The sequence below is a fragment of the Vollenhovia emeryi genome, unplaced genomic scaffold (assembly GCF_000949405.1).
Source record: "Vollenhovia emeryi isolate VEMERY1.0 unplaced genomic scaffold, V.emery_V1.0 DF939125.1, whole genome shotgun sequence".
Lineage (NCBI taxonomy): Eukaryota > Metazoa > Arthropoda > Insecta > Hymenoptera > Formicidae > Vollenhovia > Vollenhovia emeryi.
Window position 1 is genome coordinate 3,328,839 of NW_011967241.1, and position 25,118 is coordinate 3,353,956.

Sequence of the window (25,118 nt, forward strand, 5' to 3'; positions counted from 1 at the left end):
GGCGGTGGACTCGCGTGTTAGCGAGACGGAGAGAGATACCGGCAGATGTTGAGAGAGACGGAGAAAGGGAAACCGAGGCGCATTCCACGTTACCACGATAATTAACGGCTATATTCCAACCTCATCCCACGGAGCGATTCTCCGATGGTAGATACGAGAAGGAAAGAAGGAGAAGAAGAAGAAGAAGGAGGAACGATGAGCGAAGAGCATTTGAATAAAAGGCGCGAGTACACAAGTTTCCTTTAATCAACGCATTCTTCCGCGGTAGCGTAAAGAAACTCTGACCACGCGTGACAACGCGATAAGATTCCTCCGCGGCGTGTAATCGCGAACGGGCCGATTTATTTTCGTTTATTATCGTTCGCCCTCCAATTAACATTTAAGAGGAATCAATTTTGCGAGATTTCGAGTGGAGGATAGAACGTCAAATGATGGAAAAATTTTTAGCGTGCGATATTAACAGCAATTGAGGCATTTTAGCTTACAATTAAATCAACAGAAATACGTTTATTAATAATAAGAAGATGTTATTGAACACAAAACAGTATTTCTATGCTATTAAGGAATTGTGTAATCATTACTTTTTATTTACTGAAAATTGAGACGAATGATTGAGAAAGTACCGACAGTTGGGAATTTCTTTTGTTCAGAGATTATTCGCATTTATCGGCTCGATTCAATGACAGTTGAAGCGCGAGAGGCAAAGCGAAAGTGCTTTCTTCCTCTCCTCGCATCTTCCGAATCTTTTGGGAGACACCAAGTCTCCGAAAAACATGTTGCTACCGTCGAAAGAGAACGTTCGAGTTGCACGTGACCAACGAGGAGCAACAGATACGGAGGGCTATCGCTCTCCATTGGGTCACCGACTGATAAGCGGCCGCGGTGTTACACGACAAAAAAGCGCTAGGCTACAATATTACTTGCGTAGAAAAATAAAATGCTCAGTCTTATATGCGCCAACACGATAATGGCCCTACGAAAGGAAGTATCGTTTCTGTCATGACAGCGCAATAAAATCACGTTACTCTCTTGATAACAAACTTGCCACAAGTACGTGGCACCTCAATTTCTCTCGAGAATTCCAACTGTTACACACATTCCGGGCGAATGTTAAGATTTCGATATCATAGACACGCGAAAATAATGAAATCTCTGTTAGTGGAAACGAACATTAATAAATTGTGAAATCGGTAAAATTGCTTCCGTTATATTTTTGTATAAACGTAAGATGTCGTAAATACCGGGCTTTGAGAGATTGCGCGTAATTATCTCCCTCTTACTATTGTCTCTTCTTCCTCTACGAGAAAAAAGGTGCACGCGATAGTTGATTGTCGCATTCAAAGCGCTCCTTCCATTGAATATCACGTATGGCCAAGATTCCCGCGATAACTTGTATAATCGTGCCATATGTAAATTTACCTGTTTTCATACTATTCTGTCTTTTTCTTTGTCTCTTTTACTATCGTCTATGATACCCAACTAATTTTCTAGCTAATAATTTAACTTGTAGTCGATTTAAAACTAAAAGCATTTTCTTGAAGGATTGTTGACTCTTAATTCATATATTGCCAATTGGACATAATTATTGTACAAGTTTGTAGTCTTGTTGATTTTAGCGGACTTACATACATTATCTATTTTGTGTAAAGTAGCTTAAAAGAAGGCTATCGAAAGATATTTGTTGCTCTCTCCTTACTTCTATCTCTCGATGCGCAGCATTCGGTTTTTCCGTCTTTCGCTCTCGTCTATCTCACGAGTCGACAATGGAGGGAACAGGAGCGCGGCGTCGTCCGCGATTTCGAAACAATCTGTTTTCATTCATGACCGTAGCTCGGCGGAAACGAGCACTTTGCTCTTTTTCCCGTAGTGCGATCGCGCGGCTGCTGCTCGATTCATAGGAACGCGATCAATGGTCGCCTAATGTTCTAGGACCGATAAGCGGGACAGGCATCTGTATTTTTCGTGATCGAGAGAAAAACACATGGTGTCACTGCCAATGCATCGTTGCTGTCACTGCTAGTTTCACGACTTTACACCGTTTGCCTTTACATTTTAATATACGTTTTACAATCGTGTTACCAGTTCATTCAATTCATTCTATCTTTATTATTTTGACATTTATATTTTATTCTAATCAGACCTTTATTCACTTTTGAACAAATCACCGGTTTTCCAGAATAATTGCATTAGTTATCCGAGATACGATTAACGAATTCATCCGTTATAAACATGTTTTTAAACGACCGAAATACTTAGTCTTCTATCCAACACACTATTAATATCGCATTCCAACACACAACGGTGCTGAACTAAATACTTCTCGCGGAGCATATCTCGACATCATCCTCTTTCGAATAAACGTACGAGGTCGATAGGTCGATAACCGGTTAGTTCGACTTGACTGTTGACATTTTTATGGAGTACGATCGACACCTTTCTCAGTTTGACTTGGTGCACAATTTCCTATACTTGCTGGATGCTTAACATTATTCGATATCTTCACTATTGATACTAGAGAACAAACAAAAAACAATGGCAAGATATATTCTAGTGATAATTAATTTACAAACGAAGCTTCAAAGACGAAGATAAAAATTGTGCCTTCCGCAAAGGGAAGGTCGAGCCCGAGATTTTTGGTAGAATCTGTAGTCGGAGGTACATTGGATACCTCGCGGTACACTTCCCCGACAGTTCCGTGTGGATCGATCGTTGAAAGATCGAATTCCAGGGCCGCGCGCAGGTACGACAACGGCGACCTAGAAAATACGGGCCACCGCCAGTGCCTTCCTCTCGTCGTCGTCGTAGAAAATTTTTTCATTAAGCCTCTCCTTGGCGCCTGCGCCTAATCCAAACGGCTCCGTTTGCCTCCACTCTCGTCCTCCTGTCCCTCTCGCGCCTCCCTCGCCTCCGCCCGGACCACGCGTCTCTCTCGCTCGCGCGCGCGCGCTCACTCGCGACAGCGGGGCTCGCTCTCCTCCGTTTCTACGTCTATGAATGGGATTCTTTCGTGAACAGCGTTCACGCACACCGGCATGGCGCATGCCGCGCGCAGCTTCAGTATACATCGCTTACCACGAGCGAGACGGGGAAAGAGAATGGCTACGTGCCTCCCGTACGCAGCCTCGCTTACGTATATACGTACATTTCACACCGGCCGCACGATTCCACCGCGCGCATTCCAACCTATTCCCATGACGAAATTCAAGACGAGTCGCCTCGCTGATAGCCCCCGCTCGGCCGTACCGCGCCGTCGTCGAAGAGCAAACTCCGGCGACGACTCAGCGAGCGAGCGCGAGCGTGAGCGCGAGGTGGGCAGCGGGCACGACCGGGGAACTCGTTTTCGGAGTTTTCGAACCTCGACAAGTTGATTCAAGAAACTCTCCTCGTGAGTGGTCTCGTTTAAGATCGCCCGTCGCTCGCGGCGAGAAGAAAAGAAAACTCTCTCTCGCTCTCCCCCTCTCGCCGCGCACCCACGCCAATTTCGGTGAAAATTTTCGGGATTTTCGTTAAGTGGCGGACAAGAATCTCCTCGGTTAACTCGCGCCGCGCGTGACGAGCCTCCGCGAGCTTTCCTCTTTTTTTCTTTGTATTTTGTTTGGAAACTTTTGATGAGAAACCAAGCTGCGCGATTTTGGAGATTTCGATTTGCCCGGATATGTGCAGTGAAATCTTGCCGTAATTATGTTTTTTAGAGCAAGAGATATTAAAGTTTATAAACGTCTATGTTTATTCGAGGGGAATGCTGAATCGTTCTTTTTAGGAGGTTTAGAAGGAGGTTTAGAATGGGTTGTCAGGAAGTTGCTAATATTCCTTTTATTCGATGTGTTTTTAGTATATATTTGATATGTATATTAAACCTATTAATACGTATATGACGCGTCACAACTAAGCGAGCTACTCCAAACGAATTAATGAAATAATAAAATGTTAAAACAAATGCGGGTAACTTGTAAACGTACCTTTTGTAACTGATTTGTTTTTCATTTTTGCACCGCGAGAAATTTTATCGAGGAAGCGCCTTTTTACAAGGCCGCGCATTTATCATCGCTGAACCACTTCCATGTCCGGTACGTTTAATCGACCTCTTCCGCAAAATTCTGATTGTCAAGCCAGACCGGAGAGTATCAGCATAGCTAAACTGCATACGTCATCGTCATTCATGATTTTTCCCAACCATTCACGCGTGACGCGTTGTTTCCGACTTAGTCATCGACTCCCATCTAGTTTACGGAAGTGCTCCAAGATTTCTTCATTGCGGCTTCATTGTGTGCAGAGGAGAATTAAGATTGATGGTTATACGTTCGAAAACGTAAGAATAACAGTTTTGACAAAAAAATAATAGCACTTGCTCTGATGTCATCCCATTCGGAATTTTTCAAGCCCGATCACCGTTTTATCGATCATAGCGAAATAACGAATCGATCTGTACGTTTAGTCGTGTCGAGAAAATGACGAGTCACCGTCCATTTTACATAACATGTTAAAAGTCGCACGGCAACTTTTCCCGTAACGTTGCTCTCGCTATGTTGTTACGGGCGGGGCCCGTGCGAATTTCGTCGGATGCGCGCGCGTGACAATTAACGCGGTGACGTGTGACCGGTAAATATCAATTCTGCGAAAGAAACGGAAGTTCGGACGCGAGGAGGAACATTAAAACGAGGGTTTGCGTTTTATGAGCTACGTAAACGCTGCGAAATTGCGCAGTTCCACCCACGCGACACGGTCGTTGACCCGCAACGTATGATTTTCTTATAGCTTCCGCGCGTGTCGTTAAGGATACTTTCGACTTCTAGCTATTGTTTTCGGCAACTGTGAGGCGAACCTCGACCTCTCTCGGTATGTTCGTTACAGCAGCACGCTATTTGTCCTTTGCATGCGCGGTGCTGAAAAAAAAGGGACGCACATGCCGATAGTATCGATCTTTTGATTCTTCGATCGGTCTGTGACAACAGCCCGGGCTGCTCGAGAAACATTGAGGGTCATAGTCGCAAGTTTTAACGGGAGAAATTGCAACGTTGCACGGTAAAAATAGGCCTTGATAGCGCACTTTGTTAGTAATTTACGCGAAAATTGAGTGGAGATAAGAGGAGCATAGAGGCGGCACATACACGTGAAAGAAAATATTCTTTAACCAACATACAACAGTATCCCTTATCTCTTTTATCCCCTTTTTTTACATGCACGTTCACAGGGCGGTGGCAATTTTTCTACTTGTCGGAAATTTCCTAAATACGTGGCGAGTCTTGACACTCTTGGTCTGTATATCGTAGGTATACGGACTTTTGCGTTCCCTTAACAGCAACCCGGCCAATTTCATCGCCAGGTAAAAGGAGTGGAACAGGTGAAACCGCCGTTACACATTACCGGGTACTCAATAGCACACGCGCACACGCGTGGACGACGCTTAAGAATTGCTAATGTTTCCTCCTTGCGTAGTTGAGCGTAGAGTGGAGTATTCTGGAGCACGGCCGCTCGCATAGAATAAGAAATGTTTTTGCGATAATATTCTGTATAGAAACGTCGCGGTGGCGGTGCGAGGGGTGAGTAGGGTTCCATAGGAATTATATGATGGGAAGGGAAGCAATTATTGGGATGATGGATGGCCCCAGGGCGCCGCCGTAATGCTTCTCTAACCAAAGATCTCTGCTCCTCTCACCACCTCTTTCTCATTCTCCTCTCACAACAGCCCTCGCCCTCTGCCTCCCCCTCCCCGCACTTGATCCACCACCCCGCTTTCTCTCTCACGAAAGGGGGAGAGAGAGAGCCTGTTACAAGAGATTTCAAGAAATTGACAGGATTGTGCGAAAATGTTATTAGAAAGAGATTACTCATTGCGCTTGGATCCACTGTATTCAGTAAATTTCTGAATAAAGTGAACCGTGAATTATTAGACGCATTGATACAATTCCATCAAACGATATTTTATTATAAATATCTTGGGGAGAAGTGTACATAAAGTCTCGGGAGGGGAAAAAAAGAGGTTTCTCTGCGAAACGCTTGCTCTCCAGATTTATAGACTTAAGTTAATATGTTTGTTCGTTTAAAAAGCTGAAGCTAATAATCAATAGAGCTGCGCGAGGCTGCGAATTCTAAGGGCGAGTAAACGCGTTCGAGACTCCTGTTGCGTGACTCATCAACGCATACTTTCCTGACGTTTCGTGAAAGCCGATTCTGTTCAATCCTAGCGATACGATGTAGAACTTGTCCGCTAATTCGATTTACTTTGCAATGACGGGCAGCGGGGCGAAATGATGAGGCGTTCGGAGGCTCCGCCAAGGTCTAAGTTTCGCTAACCGGGACATTTTCGGCAACGATGCACGCTCACATGTGCGTGCGTGTATGCATAAGCAATCCTTGGGAAGCTGAATGACGACAGCGACTAGGTGCGATAAAGGGCGGAATTATTCTAATTATGAATAATCGCCTTTTAATATATGTATTATATATTACATATTACCATTGTTGTTGTTGTTATTATTATTAACTTATTAGCTAAACCGCTTCCTTGTAATAGATGCGAGAAAATAACAACGATTAATTACAATTACGTAAAGTAGGTTTTTAACAAATCCCGTCTTTAGATAAATAGCACCGCAACGAAGAATTTTACGCTGAATTGTCTTGGCCGAGTAATATCCTTCGTGTTCTTCCTCTCTTTTTCTTCCCCCCTCTCAAGTCCCAGCATTTGACGATAGTGTCTCGCAACATTCCGCGAAAATTATTTCACCGCTTTTGACCAAGAGAGGAGATATCGATCGATCGCTAGAGATGAAGGAATCGGTTTCCAAGAGACAAGTGATCCTTAAGTGCATGAAGGGTTTAAGCGACCGTCTTGAGTTTTATTCCCCTCACGATCCACACTCGCTGATCTTCTTTCGCCAGACTACGTAGAACAGATAGCTGAAGAAACCGTATATGGATTCTCCAAGCTATATTCCATTCCTCTTCTTAACCCTTCCCGTTTTTATCACGGTCTTCCGCCTTCACCTCGTTCTACGCCGAGCTCTGCCTCGCCAAGATACACGGCTGCAGCTACTTCAGCTGCAGCTCGCGGATTCCGGGGTCGCCATTTTCGCTCGCGCTATTCGCTATTCACCTTCGCGTCTCCGCGGCATTTGCTACATTGATTCTTAAACCTCTCGCGACTCGCGATGAGCCGTTTTATAGAGTTGCAACAAAACTGACTCTCTTACGAAAGGAACGTGAGGCCGGTCGGGAGGAGTTTAGAATTTTTTATCGATATCTCACGATAGACTGAACCCGCTGCAATCAGGCTCGGCAAAGATTATTCGTCAAACAATTATGTCGGAACAAATGCAACGATTTCGCGAATTGATATTACCCGTTTATTTGCTCGTGACCGTTATTGGCCTTTGCAATGTTTGTTTATGACGTAAAAACATTGCACGCGCCGTATCAGCACAAAGGCGACCTCCTTGTAACGAAAGACGTCCCACTCTCGTCCATCTCAATTCTGTTTAATCACGTATTGCGCAGCTGAGTTACTCGATATCGAAGCAAGAGCGTAGGAGCGTAACATCGATCGATCCCCATCGTTATTCATCCCCGTTTTCGAAAATCAACAATTTCCTTGTCGCCCAGCGGTTCTTCGTCCGCGTCCTTTTCATCGTCCCAGCAATTTCTCGAACAACTTCATTTTTGTCGCTGTATCGGTATCCTTTCAAGTTGAGAAAAAACGAAGAAGCGAGGCGAAGAGATCGAAATTCGCACAAATAGGTCGAAATAATAACGTTTCAAGAACCGCGCGAGGGAGATACGGATCGGCGACCTAAAGCGATCTTCGCCCATCCTGACGATGATAATAATGTTCTGACAGACCGGGGGAGGATATAATGAGGGGGGACGGATGCAGGTAGGGCGGCTGTCGGCGCTGAAGCGATATGATAAAGTGGCGGCGCTAACCTTTCGAGCAAACACACCGGTACCGACTGCATCGTGCCGACTGGTCGCCGCCGCCCGTCGTTGCAATCGACGCGCTGCACGCTAGGTCAATAGCACGAATAAACAATGTGCTTCACCGATTAAAGAATCTAATCACCCCACGAGTCCCGCGACTACGCCGATTACCTGCATACATAATTGGCTTAATTTAGCGGTATCTTACGGGAAATATTTATTACAACCGAAATGCATAATATCAAAATATCCTCATTATTCACCTCCTACCTGCCCAAATACCTAATGCAATTGATAATTTGTTGCACGGTGAAGCACACTTTCAGGTAGAGAGGAATCTCGAGATATCCAATTAAATAATTAAAAATTAAAGCACATTCGCTTAACGATTATTTACAACATTTCTTGGCGAGGAGAACGACTAATTTTCTTTGCAAAGAGAATTTTTATTAAATCGCTATCTTGCAGCGACGAATCGTGCAACTTATTTCTATCGAGTGCAGCACACCGAGTTTTCTTATTCTCAATTCGCACTGGGGCTGCAACAATGGTTAGAGCCGCTGAAACCTTTGTTTATTCACCTCCTTCAAGTCACGTATAGTTTAAGGACGTTGATTGGTAAATTGATTTTCTATGTATGTGCTTCAAACTTGGACCTATTAATAGTGTCATCTACACAGTTGAAAAGTTTGTGTTAAATTTCACAGATATCACATGTCCCGAACGGTCCACACAAATTTTTCTGTTAATTTAACATAATATGGATATGCTAAATACTCTGTTAATATTTTAACACGAAATTAATGCAAACCTCAAAGCAATTTGAAATAAATTTTGTGTAAAATTAACATTACAGCTGATGAACGTCCTTAAACGGTATCGCATTGGCGCTTTCCATTCACCAGGGATATTGACATAAGACGGCCGATGATAGTCGCGCGTTAATCCGTCAATGTGGAGACATCGTATCAGGCTGCATCCGGCGCGTACATCGAGGCGCGATATACGGTTTCGAGATCGCGCGCGTAGCAGCATCACGCGAGTCGATATGTACGAATTCCTGGCACAAAGGGAAGTGGCGGCGATTAAGCAATAACTATGCATTCCCCGCGAATGCGCGCTTTCCATCGTTCACCATCGAGAGCGACAGAAACGCCGTCGCTTCGCTGCACCGTCATTAAGGACAGAGACGCACCGGCGAATAATTAAAATGCTATTTCCGCAATTTATCAATTGACTTTTGCACGCCCGAATGATCTCGAATTTAATTGGCAAACGTACTATCGTAGCTTGACGGCAAGAGATCAATATCTTTTGGTTTAATTTACAAAAAAAACGGCTGATAATTTTTTTTCAACGATTTTATCGCGAAGGAACTACGTTCGCCGCTGCAATTTTGTGTTAAGGATTCCACGATGATTGTTGCACCGCAAAGAATTATTGCATCGTAGCACGCGAGGGCGTCGTACGGCCGATTATTTAAATACACCGGCGGTTTAACGCGGATTTGCGTTTAAGAGAAACGAGTTCATGGTAATCGCCGCTACGCGCGATACGCTAATCACCGCCGTTTTCTTGTATCTGTTATGTATCCGCTTCGGTGAGGAGCGTTACTGACGACGACAACGACGACGACGACGATGACGATGACGACGACGATGACGACGACGACGAGCGAGCCGCGCGCTACTTGGACGCGAATGTGTATAAAATGGACAAAACCATCGACCTAGTAATGAACGCGCACGTCGAAGACGATTGGGAATGTATAGCGCGGAGGGGAACGTAATAGGTAGAAATAGAAATGCCAATGCGATTATTGCCGTCCTCGCGGCGACGGTGGCGGGTGAAACGGCGGCGATTACTCAACGCAACATTGAGCAATTGTAGGAGGCAAGAGAGTGCCTCGTCGGTTGAGTTTGCACAACAACCTGCGTTATGTACACGGCGCGGCGGTCCCTAGGTGAAAACGCAAGGACGTATGCGGCAGATATCCATTCTTCCTTAATAAGGATGAGCCGACGTGGAATATGGTAAACGGTATTTTTCACACATTTACGTTCGCGTAAAGGAAGGTCCAGGTTCCTGGTCTTTGCAGTCAATTCTCTACGTTCAAGTGACGCTGTTTAGCATAAAAAGTTGAATTGATTGTCGATATAGGTATGTGATTTACTGTTTCAACAAACTGCATTTTAAAACCGACAAATATATGTATAATAATCGACGCGTGGTTTACCGAGGTGGAAAAAGTATACAAAGTTTACACAGAATTGTTATTATTAGACTACCAAGAGATCCAGCCCAAAACTAACATCTTCTCTAATTAACTGTGATACACATAACATTTTAAACCATTTACTTGATAGCTATATGTGAGCTATTAGGTCTAGCAAAGAATCTCTTTAGTTTACAGCCGCGCAAATAATGGCAAATTATACAATACCGCGTGTCCCCATTTAAGAAAAATGTGCGTAATTACTTTGATACGACCGCGGAAATAAACGTAAATTATTTATTACTCATTCTCTATAATAAATCCACTCGAAATGTCACAGGTCGACGGCCGCCTCCATAAATTTATGACGCGAGCGCGTAATCCCGGGGAAGTATCGGGGCGCTATCGATAGCATGTTAACATCGTATCCGGGAAAGTAGTTCCGATGAACGCTGGTCAACGAGATAGAGAGAGGGAGAAAGTAAAAAGCAGACCCTCGTCGTTTTCACGCATCTACAAAGTCGACGCGAGTTCTCGCGTTGCGGTCTACGATATAGTGGGAGGTCACAATGGCCTCACGGATGCCTACAAGGTGCTACGTTCACATCGCTCCCCAGGCTCAATTATCATATTGGGTCTGAGACCAGTTTCCTCTGTCCCTCTATAACCCCTCGTCCGCGACATCCGTCTCGCTGTTCTTCTTTCCGGGCTAAGGCATATCAACTCTCTCTCTCTCTCTCGTTCTTCTCCTTCTGTCTTCTCCTCTCCGTTCGTTCTCGTTCGTTTTTTCTCTCACACTCTCACGTCAAACTCGTCCCTCCTTTCTCCATCTCGTAGCCGAGTTGGATCGACTCTCTCCCTTTCTCTCCTTCCTTTTTGCTCGTGCCCGTCTCTCCCGCCTATTGTCGACCGCCTGCCAGCATAATGCATCTTAAACGGCGGCGCCTCAAAGATCGACGCCTCGGTCTGGCCTCTTCGGAATTCTTCAATATAAATTAGATTCTTGAATGGGGATTCTAGATCGGTGGTATGACCGCGACTGCGTAAGGGAAGGGTACCTTAGGCCAACTGAAAGGGAACTCACGTATGTATTTATTTATCTATGCGTTCGAATATTGGAATATATCTTTTCCGGCGTCTTCCAACTTCGGCGCCTTTCTGTCGTCAGGTTTTCTTATCGTTTCCAACGTGAGATTATCTTCGGAAGTCTTTTGAATATTTCACTCGAGGGGGGAGGGGGGTGTAAATTAGAAAATGATACGTCAAGTAAATTTTTCACGAGTCTTAATCTTGTTCGGGACGTGTCGGAAAGGCTTCAACATACACAATAAGATAATTTGACGTAAAAGTGTCTGAATATTCCTTCATTTTATTATTTATTTTAGCGTAATACAAAATGCTTTGCATCTACATTTTTCAACGGCGTGTATCCAACTGGCCGGAATACAGGAAGCAATTAATTATCATCGATCGCACAAATTTGTAGGGACAAAGGGAACTTTCTAATTTAATGTAATAAATGTAATTCGCGTCGATGGCGTTTTGAGCGATTGAATATTACGATCGAACAAACTTGCGTAGTTTCCTGGAAGAAAGGGCCCACCGTCTGCGCGATGGGCGCCGTCATCGATCGATTCAACTTTGAGAGGTGTAGCACCTACTACCCTCTGCGGCGCCTAGTGTTTTCCTTTCTTTATTACTTATTTCTTTCGACGACATAAATCCTTTTTTCTTTACAATTAAAATGCGACCTGTTGTAATCGAAATCGATAGTCGTAATTTGACGCTGTACTTATGGAAAATAAATTTCCACTTAAGAATGAGAGCACGATGATTGGCGTAAAGTACGTTTTTCCGTGTTTACAACGTCGGGAATTGAACTTAGATTTCTAATCGATGCCCTTTGGACTGAAATGCACGTAATCGAGTTCCCCCATTATCGGAACAAGTTTATGTGTCGAATCGTGTTTACAAGATCGTAGCACGTTGTAACTACTTGATAGTCCCAACTGCATCGTATATCGCCGGATACCCACACTGGGGCGATCGGTTGCTTATCTGTATATTTATAAACATACGTACCTTCCGTGTTGCGTCCAGTGTTACGACAGGGATACACGGAACAAGAGTAAGGGCTATAAAGTTACAAGGGAAAGAAATCAGAAAGCGAGAGAATATTAACCTCGATTTATTACGCTAATCGAACATCAGAATAAACTTATACGGACAAGTATAATGGAGTACAACAGCGAAAATGGCGCGCAATTAGTAAAGACAGGAAACAAAGGCAAGATGTTATTGAGCGTTGCAATTGAGAAAATTCACAATTGACGTATCGAACCGGTGGTGGGTGATCGGCGCAACTTCGGGGCAAAATAAGCTATTCGTTCCGTTATTTTTAAATTTTGACATTTTATTTGTTGCTATCAAGCTCAAGGCACGCGCAACAACGTACGGCGAGCGACGAGAAGCAACAGCCTGGCGTTATTAGATCAACGCCGAAATAAGCTCATGCAGGCAGAAAGAGAAGCGGCGGCGTCATACGCGCCGCGCTTAGGCACAAAGCGCGAGAGGATCGAGCGCGCCGGCGAAGGAAAGAGCGAGGCGAACCTGAGGGCGTAAGAGAGAGGCGGCAAGAGGGGTGGGGGAGGGAGAAAGGAGAGTACTTGCGGCGCGTAGAGAAGCCCACACGAGTCTGGCCGGATACTCACACTTCCGGTCCTACACATGGGCCGCGCCGCCGCCGCCGCCGCCGCCGCCGCGCCGGCCGGGGCGTCGTTCTCCTTTGCTTCGCGCGAGAGCGAGATTAGCATGTGTGTGCGTGCGTGCATACCGACCATCCGAGACTCGCCACTTGCGCTCGCGCGGACACGCACACCGAGAGACAATACCGTAACGTCACACACGAGACTTACGCTCTTCCTATGTCGACGACGGCAACGATGAGGTCGGCGACGGTGTTGGTACAATGACGTCACACTGCCGGCACCCTACGCGCGTGTATACACCCACACGAGCCGCAAGTTGCTCGTTCCTCGCTACGTTTTCAGTGGCACTCCGGGGGAAAAAGCGGATTGTTTCGTGTTATACGTGCTTGTAAAACGTATATGCGTGACGGGGATGATGTTTCTAAATTTTTAACTGGTGTCTCTTTTTTTTAAATTTATTTACTTGTTGGGATACTTGGCAACTAAAAGAGACAGGGCGGACGCTGACATTGTGCAATTTCTTTCCTCTCCACGTGCAATTCTCTCGTTTCCTTTTCCCCCGGCTTGACAAATCGCCGTTCTGAGGGATATATCGAATGCTCATTACGAGGCGAGGGGACAAATTAACGACGCGAGTTTCCGTTGGGGCGCTACGCGCGGGGTCCCTCGATGGAGACGGATTTAGACCTGCCGCAGGAAAAAGTGGATGCGCGCGGAGGTTTACGCGGCCTGTTTACAGAGAACGCGCGGGCCCCGGAGTGGTAAAAGTTGACGCCGCGCGCGCGCGGCAAGGAGGGCGGTGCGCGTCGCGGGTGCGCTCGGGTGGGAGAACGGGGGAGCGGCGGGGTGGCACCGGCAATTCGAGAATCGGCGACGACTTCCGGCGGTTCCGTTGACCCCGCGGCATAAGTTCGTCGGTACCGCCGGCCGACTTCTCTGCGACGCAGAAAGAGCTGACGCGCGTATTCGCGGAGAGACGATCCGCGGATCCCTCTTCCCTCCGGTGAGAAGAAGTGTCTTGCGATCTCGAACCGAGGCTGAGGGAGAGAGAGAGAGACCTGCTGAATGCGCGTCGGATGAAGCATCATTCACCTTAATTCAACTGAGAAACGTCCTCGTACTCTCGCGACGTCTAATTTATAAAGATGGATCTTTTAACTTTTTATTTATAACGGTATGAAGAAAAAGTTATATGGAATGCTCCAGTCTCGCGACGTGTCATTTAAACTATAAACGACTGGAGATGGAAATAAACTGGCGACTATATTCTATGCTTACGGAGTTACTCGGTATGTAAGACGGTTCGTAGCGTGTCCTCCGAAATTAGAATAAAGGTAAAACGATAGGAGCCCGTTTCGCGGCTCGACGTTCTTTTCGATTGAATGAAACGCCGTCGCGCAAGTGCGTTCAATGAAAGTCGGAGGGGCGGAGGTGTTGAAAACGGAGGTGTAACGTCCACGCACGCAATAGCTTCGATTTGTACGCAAACGCGCATTCCGAACGCGAGCCTTGCACGTAGGAACGCAGTTAAACGATCGGCCTCGGGCGAGCGGCCTCTTGTAGAAACCATCCTGCAAAACTTTGCACTAACTTTGCACTAATTCCCCATCCGTATTCTATGTGCAAATTACGGATTGTGTCGTCGCGAATCTGTGCGCGCGTGCGTGCGTCCGTGCGTCCGGAATTAAATCCGCGCGAGGCGGCGTAAGTGTAGAAGAGATTACAATGGCGTGCATTTCGCAACGCGCGTCTAAACAAACGTGGTGCATAAGTGCACAAAGGATACGAGAGTTCCCATGGACAATGGTCGTTCTACCAGCGTACTGATAGTCAACGCGGCGTAACGGACTTACTTATCGGGAATTAGAGGATCTGGCACGTTTATCCGCGCGAGGAAAAAAATTTATGACTTTTCCCGTGAGCGTTCGCCGATCGATAAGTTTGGGGATTGGTCCCTTTCGAAGGGCAGTGTTACGAATACGAGGTCCGATCTTATATGCAAGCTCTTAAGTCTTATATCAAATCGCGTGGTGTCAACATTCCAGCCAATAAACTGATTGTAGCATCTTAAGATCGTCAATCTTTTCCTCTCGCATGAATTGGTGAAAAAAACTGAAAAATTTCATTGACGAAGAAGATTCGTGATCGACACCCTGGATATAACTTGGATCGTACCGAGCGCTATCATCTCTCTTCCCCGGCCTGAGAACAACGAACGTCTCGCTTCGTCGTGACTGCGTCAAGTGCGTAAATGTCTGAGAAAAAAAACGGAAAAAGCGGGTAGAGCAACGGGTGCGTGGCGAGCCAGGAAAAGGTGGCGACGTCGTGGAAAAGTGACACGGCGAAGCGCGCGCACGCGCGCGCCGTATGTCCGGCACTTTATGAATGCACGTCGCGGCCGTGTGTGCGTGCGTACACGTATGCGCGCCCGTACTACGTACGTACGTACGGCGGCGGCAACGGCGGCGACGGCGACGGCGGCGGCGGCGGCGGCGGCGGTACATTCATGCGGAGCCCCGGCGAGCGTATTTGTCGCGCGTAGCGTGCGTAGTAAGTACCCATACGCGGGCGACGCGTGTGCGTGTGCGATAAATGGAGGGCGCGATGAATGTACTTAGAATATCGTTGCCCGAGCAGAAATCGTTAAAACGAGCCGTCTTGCGCCTGCGGGCGCGACGGCCGCCCGCGTTTATTCACGCCGCTAAAAACACGCGAGATCGATATGCATAAAGGTTTTAAGTTACACCGTCACTCTCTCTTTCTCTCTCTCTCTCTCTCTCTCTCTTTCTGCGGCCCTTCGGCTAATCGTATTACGTCATGAGTCGCGACTCGCCGCGACTTATTCTATTTTCGTCGGCGAGTATGTCTTGTACAAATATGGTTTAATTTACACGATCTCGAACGGCTCGTTTTTCTCACTTCCATTCTCAGATTCGTATTTTTAAAGGTAGGAGGTCGCGCGTGGGCTATTAACTGTGGAAAGCTTTGTAATACATAATTCATGATTATTATTATTTGTTATTATAATAAATGTATGTTTACCACGTACGTTATATGGGCATAAGCCAATTTGAGTTTAAGGGATCAACGCGTTGCGTATTTGACGATCGAGTCGTAATGTTATTAATGAGCTTTTCTGCAGATATAAAATTTTGCGTGGAATATCATTTCGCACCGTGACACTTAATGCAACGTCTCGATGTCGCTTCTCCTTATCATGTACGCAACGTGGTCGGCCGCCTTCCGCGCCTGCGCCTTGTACAATAATAATTACGCTCATTGACATTTTTTTCCGGTTCATTCATCAGGGCTGACCCGACCCGAGCCAGAAGGCGGGTGTGCCGGCTTTGCCGCACCTCGTCGATCTCACGTGCTTTATTGGAACATAGCGCCGTGCACGAACGTTTAAACACGAACGCCGCTTGCATTCCGCTTCAGCTATGGTGCGTTTTCCATATTTTATAGCTCACGAAAATAACACCGTGCATCTAGCTGCTCTAATTAACGGCTCGGATTTGAGCCCTCTAAAAAGAAAGCGTGCCCTTTGCGGCTTAGCGAACGGTATTTTCGGTGATCCGCGGGAAAACGAAACTGCTAGGTTGACAGAGGAAACGTCAAGTCAAGCGGAGATTTAATTATGCACCTGCCAAACGTTGAAATGCAAAACGCTTAGCGTACTTTTCATTTTTACGCGAGTATTTTTACAATGCTCGATCAACGTCAGCTTCCGGCGCTTTATCCTTTGTGCTCGATTGCGGTAAACACTACCGTTCGGCAATCGCGTCGTGATATCTGCGATGAGATTCTTTACATACGCCAACGTTCCCCGAAGAGCGAGAGAGTTTACTTGGGAATATTCATACGGTCAAATATTCATAACATCGACTTCACGTCTGCTCTCGCTTCATTTTTCGCGCATGATTATACACCGCGTAACCGACCCTCCCCGTCGCTCTCAAGTCACCTCGCTTCACGAGGTATACGTTCTACACGGCACGCACGCGTGTCCGCGAACCCGCGTAACCGCTCACGCAAGGAAACACCCTCGTTCGTAGCGTCGACTGGTTACAAGACTTACAAGGTGCAGCGCGGTATAGACCACACACACCGTTTTTCCATCAAGGAGCGTACTCGCTTTATTAAAATCGATAAAATTTCGATACAATTCGGACTTTGGTGGAGACTTTATTTTTTTTCTATTAGAGAAAGAGGGAGAGATACGGTGATTAGTAAACGATCTTACGATATATCTTTGGACCAGTTGCTCCAATCTTCTGCTAAGTTAACTAATCAAATCATATCCTCGCAATAACACAAATAGCAATTGTTGGCTCGAATTAAGCACGGTTGTAGCTTGGTATCGAATCACCGACAAATTCTGTTGGCGTAAACGCTTCTACACCGCGAGCGTTCGTTCGTCGATACCCGTAGCGTAAGTGCGATTCTTACGTTGACACGTTGCGCGTTACTTTCGCGACTTTCGGTATCGCGCTTACAATAATTACGCTCACGCAACGCGCGACTCATTGACTCCTTTTTTTCACCCTGCTTCTCCCGCCGCCGCGCCGCCGTCGCCGCGGTCCATTCACCGGTCCTGCCGACCGAATAACCCGCCACCTCGAGTATCTATTTGTGCATTCCGTATGTCGTGTACCCACGGTGTGTGTGTGTGTGTGTGTGTGTGTGTGCGCGCGTGCGTGCGTGCGTGTGCGTATGTATGAAGAGAGGGGACACGGCTCCGTCGAGAGAAACAACACCGTAGAACGGAGCGCGACAGATCCGCGCGGAGTGGAAGAAGGAGGAGGAGGAGGACTATCTCTCCTCTTCCCGCCGTCTTTCTCCACTTGTCTCCCTCTCGCGCATACGCGTGAGTCTTATACGACAAACGTTGCGCCGCGGGAGGGGAACGGGATGCGAGAGGAGAGAATTTCCTGTTGTGAACGTCTTCGGATGCATCTGCTGCCTCCAGCCTCTTAAGCCCAAGCCACGCGCGAGCACGAGCACCTATTAATGCGCCACGGATAAAAGTCACGGCTCCCTTTCCGTAATTAAGGAGTTCGCTCCGAGAGGAGCGTGTCATTAATATCTCGAGAGATACGAACTGAGGAATTCGAGATGTTGCGTCCGAGAAATTTTATCGACTCGCGTACGTGCAAGTGGAGCGTCTGATAACTCTCCAGGAAAAAAAATTAGAGATAAAAAGTGGGGCAACGTATTTTTGTCGCCCTCGCCAAGATAATCGCGATAATTGTTTTCAAACGATGAAAGGATACGAACTGCAAAATGATACGTTGCGTCCGAGAAATTTTATCAACTCGCGTACGTGCAAGTGGAGCGTCTGATAATCCTTTATAAAAAAAATATTAGAGATAAAAAGTAGGACAGCATATTTTTATCGCTCTCGCAAATATAATCATTTTCTAACGATGAACAAGGACTCGTCCGAGAAAATCACGTTGCAACGAACGGCGTTTAGGAAAGTTATCCGTGCTGTAAGACGCAGCCCCCGGCGCGAGATACGCCGAGGGTTGGTAATCCCGTCTCGACTCTCCCGCGTACCTCGTCGATGACGGCAGACAAGAACTAGATAGCTTATCGTCCGACGTCCAAGTGCGCATATCAAGTACAAGGTACGGCCGTCTTTGTCGCGCGTCCCCGTTGTCTCATTCCTCTACCTCGGCGCGATCCTTCCTCCCCGCGTTGGCGCTTTCCGTGTATATGTATACCGTGTGTACGGTCGTTCACACGGGCACGAGCGATGGAATGCACCGGCGTCGCAGCGCGCGCGCGTTCGCAGGTTCGTGTTGGGGAACCGTTAATGAATCTTCCAGTTTTTTTGGACCGCCCGTGTGTGTTGTCGGACGTGTCTCGGCGGACGCGGCGAAAGGGTAAGGGCGATGGGATGACGGAAGACGCGCGGGCCGACCGGAACGGAACAAGATTGGATCCTCTTCCTCGGATTGGGAGACAAGAGCCCGCGATACACCGTGCATCGGGACACACAAATCACGATGTCATTTCCTTTGGCATTTTATTTCCTCTCTCTTTGTCTCTCCGTGGAATTGTTGACTTGGAGACAATGCGATACCGCAAGGGCGACTCTCTTTTGTGAAAAGATCGAAAATCGTAATATGAAAGTTTCAACGTTTCTGTGCGCTCAAGAATAAGTATCGAGGATTAACAAAAGTATTTTACTTTTCATGAAATCTATTTGTTCCCGCGCTTGCGAACGATCACTCGATCCATTCTCGTACAACTTGTTTGTTTACATAATTTGTAAATTGTCCACTCCTCTCGCGCATTCCATGAAATTTGACGGTCATAGACGTCCGTCAAGTGTACGGAGTCCCGCGCGCCGATCCGTTCATTTTTCACAAGCCTCACATATCTTCTTTCAATCCTCTCGTGCGCGCTGCGCGAAAGAGAAGGAGAGAGGTGTATCGGTGCCAGCAGGCCCAAAGTACACCGATACCGGCGGTCTCGAGAAACAGGAGAAGAGAGACGGGAATGAGAGAGAAAGAGAGCGAGCGAGCGAGCGAGCGAGCGAGCGAGCGAGCCAGCCAGCCAGCCAGCCAGCCAGCCACCACCAGGCCGGTACGCGGTTGCAGCTCTGTTTGGCGGCAGTCCGCTTCTGAGAACTAACGGGTCTACCCCTTTTCCCCGGCAGCCCTCCGCCATTCCACTCGCGGCAACGCATCGCATATCCTCCCCTCTGCCACGTCCGTCCCTCTCTGCCCCTACCCCTCCTTCGCGTACGTTCATCGCGCCTGCGTCGGCGCTGCCCGCTTGCCCGGCTTGCTCGCCTGCTGCCTGCGCGTTGCCTTTGCCGCGTCGTGCGTACCAGCGAGTGCGCATCTGGCGTCTGCGCATTGGCGCGAGCGTGACGCGCAAGCGAGCACTCTCAGTGTTGCGCGGGCCGTCGCACGAGTGCGTTGTGTCGTCGTTGACAACCGGTACCGTGACTGTGCGCGCGAGGACGCACGTTGCTTTCCTCGTGATTCTTCCTCCCTTTTTCTTTTGGTTTCACTTCCTTTTCTTCGACCACACGGACACTCTCACGTTTTGTGTGCGAGTGCTCGCAGAGACTGAGGATTTAAGTGCAACGTGCACGGCGGTGAATATCGGAGTCAGCCACTTACCCGACAGCGAACCGGAAGAAGCGATGCCGGAGTGCGGTCGGGAGACGGATAGGTCGCAAGCGGGACAAGAGAGCCGCGCGCGTGATCGACGACACGCGGATATGAGATACGAACTAAGGCGCGCGAATCCGAAAGGATCGGTACGGCGTTTCGTAAAGGGTTTGCGAGAAGCGCCGCAACGAGCGAGCGAGCGCATGGAGCGCGATGTGGTGGAAAGCTCTCACGGAAGCCGTTTCTCAGGCCTAGTCTCCCACGTCGCTCTTATCAGCCGTACGAGCACTAACGATCGGATATCGTGACGAGGCGTCATGCGGGTGACGAAACGATGCGCACACGCGCGCCGACCCGCCGAAAATGGAGTCACGTGTTTCAACGGGACGCCGCGTACCTCGTGGTTTCCGCCCCGGACCCCGGTGGAGCTCGGGAGCGGCGTACTCGGCCCTCTCGTCGGCGAAATGAAAATAAAGGCGACGTAGGTGTATAGTAGACGGAAGCGCGGCGTGGTTTTTGGCCGATACTCGGATTCCATTCCTCCCGGCCATTGAGGAGAGAGAAGGCACCACACTCTAATGGCCCTCGTAGCCGCGCGCGGTCACGCTACACTACGGTGCGCCATAGTGCGCCGCGCGCGGAGACTTCCGGCCCGCCACAGGAAGCGAGACACACGTGTTCGGGCGTGTGTGTTCCCATAATACGATCTGCCTGCCCTCTTCCCTTCTCCCCCTCCCCCTCCCGTCTCGCCCGTCCCTCTTCCCGTTCTTTCCCTCCTTGCCGCTCCCTCGCTCTACAGTGCGTTCCATATTCGACACCGCCGCGCCACGGGGAAAGAGAAGAGCGAGCGCATCGTCGTGTTATCGTATATCGTAATCGTTTCGCTTTTCCTGCGCTCGTTCGGACGTTGGTTAGTTGGTTTGTTCCGTTCGTCGAGACGTGCATGAAGAAAAGTGAAACGGAGCCATGAACGAGGAAAAAGCACTGGTAAGATAACATCGGGACGAATATGTAACGACTCTTGTTAGCTTTCCGCTAGTCTGTAACGGCTTTTTCAACCACATTTGCTTTACTGCTGACGGTGCGTACAACGGCAGAGAGGGGAAGGAATTTATGTACGAGCGAAAGTTTCGTCTAAGAATTGAAACACTTCGGAGATTCCGACGGAGTTTAAGTATCGCTTTTCTATCCCGCTCGACTCATTTCGCGCCGTTCAATTGCTCGGAGCACGGTTTTCCCGCACGACTGTGTCATAAATGGAACTCGTGGCAACGTCTACGCCTCTCGCGATCGGAAAAATTCTCGTCCTTTACACATTCTCGGATTGCATTCCGCTTATAATTGGCCGGTATAAGCCCCCGCACGGTAGTGTGTTATGAATGAGTTTTCAACGTTACATTCATATTTCCCGATACGGCCGTACGCCCGCGGTGGTAGAGGTGCTCAACCGTGTTGTTCCCCCGTCAATTCGGACTTTGAACCGTCGACTGACGAGTCGGGAAAGGCCGAGAGTGTTGTTTAAACGCTCGTGCAACGTGCAACGTACCGAGATTCGATGAAAAAAATACACGAAATCATAACAACTTTCGAAACTTAATTTTTCTCGAGCTTCGGAGTTTTATCCATTTGCCCGGTCCCGGTTTGTTCAGTGTGACTCACGTCGATAAATCTCGCGATAAAGCGAACGAAACAGGTTGAGTCAGAAAATAGTGACGGAAAGCTTTGCTCAACTATCCTGTTAACAGGCGTATGTAATGTGATGGTTTATGAATGGGATCGCGCTGCTAAAGCGTTAATCGTGCTTTTATCATTACGTAATGATTAGTCGAGATGAAAAATGTTAATTAAAAAAAACTCAAGGTCACGATAGAATTATGAGCCTCGACCAAAGTTGAACATCGGCATCGAGTAGAGTCACGCGCTCAGGGCCGTAATTATGTGTGCACGTTGACCACCGTTAATTTTCTCGGCTCATTGGATGTAAGTTTTTACTGTCCAACTGATTCCATTTTCTTAAGTGTAGATACCGGGCTACAGCAATTATCATAAATTTAAATGAGATTTAAATCCGTAATGCGGACGTATATCTTGGTTATTACTTATAAATTGTTTGAGATTGTAAAATGTGATTTTACGAGGGGAGTATCGTTCCGAGGGGTCGCGGAATACCGCGAAAGAATTTATGCAGGGGAAAATGGATACGTTCGATAGCATTCGGCCGCGCGCCATCGATCAACATCACGTTTCGTTTCGAAGGAGTAAAGTTAGCAGTTATTTGCGTTTAATTGAATCGCGTTGAGATATACGATTTCCGTGGTGTGACAGGTGTCTGAGATAGCAAAAGAAAATACAGCGGGAGAACCGGATCCCGGCGTCCCGGAAAACGGGGAACCGATTGAAATTACGACCTTACACGCCTCCTTCGAGAGCGAAATACGATATAGTGATACCGGCGGTGTAATACCATTTTCGGAGCACTCGCAAATGGAGAATCCCGCGCTCGTAAGCACGCGAGCGCGCGGCGACTCAGCGGTGTTTCTCTTATCGTGCTCATCGCATTCCTGAATATTATTGCCGTGCATTTTTTTCGCGCTCGCCTCTCTGCCGTGCCTGCCCCGGCTATCGAAACTCGCGTAATCTCTCGGTGAATTTAGATGCCGACGCGTGTGCCGCGGACGCGCGAGGGTAATCTCTATATTTACTTGGCATCGCGAGCACCAGGTGATTTTTCCACGCTAACGCTGCACGCCGATCCCGATACCCGTTCATAGATATACAACCGATCGCCTAGCTCGGTGAAATAAATTTTCTTTTTGTTTTGCATACACGACGTTTTCTCCCTGTCGCCCTTTCTCGTCGCCGAAGCTGCTGGAAGCTCATCTCGATCGTATATTGAACTCATTAGCATTATACGTACGACCGTTGCTTTCGGCGTTTCTTCGAATTCCGCTTAATTTCCCTAATTGGAAACGAGTCGCGGCCCCTTTAACGAGTGGGAGCAAACACGTGACTCGCGAGGAGCCCCTTTGTCTCGCATAAAGTCCTAACTCTCTTCCCCCACGAGCCTTATTACCTCGGACGTTCGTTCTCGCCTGCCTCGTCCGCGAGGCACGGCGTGGCCGGCCCGAGAGCCCGCCGCGTTGAGATCCTCCAGATTCTTATGCGTATGTTGTATTATGGTTATATAGGTGGGCCGATCTTTCTCTCTTTCCCTCTCTCCCTCTTTCCCTCTCTCCCTCTCTCTTTCTTTCGCTCGTTTCGCCGCCGAGCCGTGAATGCGAACTGTAGGAGGCTGAGTTAAGGACAGGTACCAGTGGAATGCCGTCTTCGGACCGACCGCCTGAGAATCCCGACCTCCGTGTTCCGTGTACCTCTCCTCCGATGCGACCCAAACACTCTCGCGGCGCGCGCGAGCGCACCGCCTCGGAGGCTTATGAATAACAACAAAGCGGAAGACGCGCTGCGCTCGCCAAAATCGTCAGCTCGAACTTGGTCAAAGAAAAGCGGCATACCCAGTGGCGATTTGACATCTTTTTTTTTCAACTTTCGACTCTTCGACAGATGTTTTTCAGTTAAGTTTATAGCGCTGTTACACATTTCACATTTTATATTATGAATGACAACTGTGTGGAAGACGCGCACTGCTCGTGAAATCATCGAATCGAGCTTGGTGAGAGAAAAGCGACAAGATGGCGCTTTGACAAAATAAATTTACAAATCACGAGTTCTTTGCATCTACGAAAGAATATAACAGTGTTATACATATATTAAAAATTTGATAATATAATTCTCCAAAGAAAATGTTGGGAGGGGCGAATGTCGCAACGAATAGCCATAACGTTTGTAGCAGGAAATTCTTTTGACGATTATAACAAACGATATCTCTTCACTTATTTTCATTCGCTCTCATTGTCTAGAAACAGCATATGCCTTTTATAAAGAATGCGTCGTACATTCGCGGGTAAATGCAAAACAATTCGCTGTAAGTGGGTGTGAGACTCGACAAAGGTCTTGACGCTTCTAAAATAGGCTCGTTAAAGAAAAAGTGTCTCTCTGTATATATCGTTGCTCGGTCATTTTTATAAATAGGAACAATCGTATTCGCGCGAAACACGCTCGTTTGCCGGGCAAATTACCGAACGCGGGAGAATAAAGGAGACCGCGTTATATAGGTGCACACGTATCGTTTCGGGGCCACGGTCCGTGCCTTGTTTACGTCGCCGTACAGAAGGGCCCTCGGGGCCCGAGGCGCAAGGGGTCCGGAGCAGCGTGAGAGCGGGCGCCTTCGCCGCGGAGCATTTAGCGCGGTGGGCGCTCCTCGCCGCTCTCCTCTCCGCCGCCCGTCTCAACCCCGTCGTGCTCTCCGCCCTTCCCTGGCTCTCCGTCCCTTTTTCTCTCGCGCGCCACCACCGTGCGGGCCTTCTCGCTCCCGAGTAATTTATCGCGCGGCCAATTCTAATTATCGTTCCGCCACTTTTATAATATTTTCACCCTCTATCAAATCTTGTAATAATTCGAGAACCGTTTTCGAAAATGAGACGATTATTCTCCAAAGTGATATTGAGAGAGAGAGAGACCCACAAGCTTCTCGACAAGTTAACAAATTAGATGAGAATCTACGAGCGTATATAAAATGTCAAGTAGGCTCAGAGGACGGTACCGAGATTACAACTGAAAGAAAAGTGTCCGATGTATATACGATGCGAGTTTGTTATCGGAAATATCGCGCCAATATCCGGCAGGGCACGAGGTGTGTTGGACGAACGATCGCGCGGGGGCCCCGGTATTCCTAGTGGACTCGAATGTCCTCCCCGAATATCCAATAAACACCGCGTGCGCGCGTCGTTTCCTCTCCGTCTCCCTCGCTCTTTTTCTCTTTCATCGGAGGGCAACGAGGCCGGCCGGGGCCCGGGGCCCGTCGCCCGCTGCCGCGGTGTGTGCATGTGCATACGACGAGGACGGACGGAGGAGCGTCTGAGCGGCCGCCATGACAGAGCGGAATGCATGAGAACGCGCGGAGCTACTGACCCTCTCTCCGTCCCCTCTCCGTTCCCCTCGTCCCATATGTGCCTCTCAATGTCTCGTTTTCCCTCGTACGCACTCCTTTAACCCCTCGAGGATCCCTTTCGTCTCTCTCCTCCCCCCCCC

The 25,118-nt window shown here is 48.0% G+C and overlaps 1 protein-coding gene across 6 annotated transcripts in view; it reads left to right on the forward strand.

Annotated features, from left to right (window-relative positions):
- Positions 1–25,118, forward strand: part of LOC105569269 (serine/threonine-protein phosphatase 4 regulatory subunit 1-like) — a 122,218-nt gene that overhangs the window by 65,317 nt on the left and 31,783 nt on the right. Inside the window, exon 1 of one of the 6 annotated variants that reach the window (XM_012025612.1) lies at positions 20,716–20,957. The exons of the other annotated variants lie outside the window; for them this stretch is intronic. The gene's annotated coding sequence lies outside the window, so the exon portion shown is untranslated. Of the gene's footprint in view, positions 1–20,715; positions 20,958–25,118 lie in introns of those variants that run through there. 6 annotated transcript variants of the gene reach the window in all.